The sequence below is a fragment of the Octodon degus genome, unplaced genomic scaffold (genome assembly GCF_000260255.1).
Source record: "Octodon degus isolate 3935 unplaced genomic scaffold, OctDeg1.0 scaffold00206, whole genome shotgun sequence".
NCBI classification, from domain to species: Eukaryota; Metazoa; Chordata; class Mammalia; order Rodentia; family Octodontidae; genus Octodon; species Octodon degus.
In genome coordinates, this window is record NW_004524782.1 from 2831134 (window position 1) to 2833915 (window position 2782).

Consider the following 2782-nt stretch of genomic DNA (forward strand, 5'->3'; position numbering starts at 1 on the left):
GACAAAAGATAGAAATGGTAACAATACACATGTTACAGATTTTCAAAACAGGAATAACTATAACAATAGTTCTTATTAGCTACTTTTTTCATTAAATCTGTTGCTCAGATTAACAAATAGTTTTGCAAGATTGGGTAAATTATTGAATATTGGGGCTTGCTTTCAAGAAATCTTAAGTTTTTTCCTTGTCTTTTCTTGTTTTATTTTAGAGAATATATTAATTGATAAAACATTAGAAATGGTATGCATTTAAAAGACCAAGATGAGGTATTCAACCATGGCTTTTGTATTACACATTGCTGTCCTCGAAGTAGTTGTTTAGACTGCAAATATCAGCATACGGAGTTAGTCAGGATGAAAATCCTAAACATTAACTGCTATAAAAAAAAAACAAAAAAACAAAAAAACAAAACTGATGGAAATTATGAGTATAATCATCTTGGCTCTGATTGATTTCACTTATGAGTATAACCTGTAGTTGCATTCACTTACCCATGAAGCCTTTCTAGTTTGTTTTTCTTCATAGCTGAGTAGTACTCCAAATGCCCTAGGATAAGATCTAAGATCCAGGCTAAGAATTTAGCCTTCAACAAAGAGGGGAGAACCTGGAGTCTGAAGTCTGAAATCTGGCCAGCAATGACATGCAGGATTGGAGTTCATTAACCAGAGGGAGGAACCGCCCCACCAAGGACAGAGGATTTGCAGAAACCCTGGTGAATGACCTCTTTCCTACCACAAAAGGGACAGGATTCTTCACAAGAGGAAGATGACTTGTTTTAGCCGACTCACCTCAACCAGGCCAAAGGCAGAGACCCCTGAACAGTCACTGTGAGGCTCTGAGGTCCCAGGTCATGCCCAATGCTCCTTACAGAGCTGTTGTATTGAGCAGAGACATGCAGAGGGTAGGACAGCCAGACCCTGGAGCTGCATCAGGCTCAGGCTAGACTTCAGGCTGAAGCGGAGTGTCAGCACAAGGCAGACCTCCCTGTGATCACAGTTCCTCCTTCTGCGTGAGCAGACAAGGCACAAGATACCTGGCAAATACTACTGAGGACCACTAATGTCTGTTTACTGGCAGGTAGATCACGGAAAGGGATAGACATCCAGAATTATGGGCAAGTTACAAATAGCAGCACTTATGTGTGAGGCATTCGCCTTTCCCTGACCCTCAGGGAGCCTGTCACCCAACCTGTACAAGTATCAGGTGCCAGAATGCCAGGTACCCTAGGCTATGCTGTTTGCCAGTCAGTGGTGATGAACCTATGGCACACAAGCCTATGGCTGTATTATTACAGGCTCCAAAAGGTGCAACAGTACTGCCATCAGCTATCTTTGGGAGTCCACGGTGTCTGACCATACAAAGTCCTCTAATTCTCCAAAAATGGTAAGTTTCTACAAGTAACAAGCTCATACAGCTAGAGAAAATGTAACCTTTCTCATTCTAGGCTATCTTCTGAGGAAGTTACCTGGTGGTTTTTTTTTTTTTTTTTTTTAACCAAGGATGTTTCATCTTCTAAAACATAATTTTGCTCTAAACACAAAGTGTTTTCTGCTTCGATCCTATTAGGGTGCTGTTTTAGGGCATCACAGGAGCCTGCCCTCAGGAAGGGGTGGGGTCAGCTGCTCAGCCTGAGAACCTGGATGGCTTCCCTTCTACCAACGGGGCTTGGAGGGAGGCTGCCGAGGGCACTGGAACCCATAGCCCCATAAGGTGCACCAGTGCCTCGTTCTCACACGTCCTTCTGCTGGAATATCGGTATTTTTAAATTATGTAAGTAGAAAAAAAATACCCTGTATAAAAACTATTCAGAGACCTGTAGAGATGACAAAACCCAAAGCAAAGCCGACTGTAGGATCTGACATCTGCGGCCCTCTGCTCCGTGGTACTGAATGTCGTAGGGCTACAGGCTGCACAGGGACGAGCAGCCTGTGAGCTGGGCAGCCTTGATGTGAAACAGCCGCACTGTCCTTGGCCCTCTACAGAAGCCTCAGAAGCTGGAATGTGCTTCCCAGCCCCGACCCCGGCCGTAGTGCCCACACTGCAGGAACTATGCAGGGGAAGCGACTGTCCCGAGCTGGGGGCTGTGCTCATCTCTGCCCCACTGAAAAGCACTGTCACCTTTCTCACCCACCCCTCTGGTCCCAAACCTACAGTGTGCGCTACGGTGCTGTGAGAGGAGCGGTGCTGGGAGGAACGTCAGCTCTCTGGACGCCACATGCTGCCACCAAGGGAACAGCAAGCAGCAGGGGAAACGCCTTGACTCTGGGCAGTCACCTACCCATAGAAAGCTCAGAGCTTTTCTATTAAGAGAAGGGAAAACTCTGGGAACAGTGGTTCTGTTTGCCAGTCCCCTTTCCTGCTTCCCCGACTCTGACACAAGGTCTCATCCACAAGTGTGTGTGCCTGCAGGAGCCCTGATCGCATAGTGCCAATCACACGGGGTTTCCCACCTGGAAGGTGGGAACTCATCTGGTGCGCAGAGCCCCAGGCCTAGGCAGCTGCTGCCCCATCTTCGACTGCACAAGGCTGATCCCTCTGCTCCTAATCATGTTTTGCCACCTCTGTGGAAGTGCACTGTTCCACAGCTCCAAGCCAGCAGTGCCTCAGGGACCTCTGCCTGCAGGCCACCTGAACTGCTTCTGGACCCTACAGGACACTCCCAACTCTGGAACACCCCTGTGACAGCTCCAAGACAAGTCTCCCCAGAGAGGAGGACAGCGCTGTGGCCAGAGCCTGGGGTGACACATGCTCCTCCACAATGGATGACTAAGAAGCACAGGA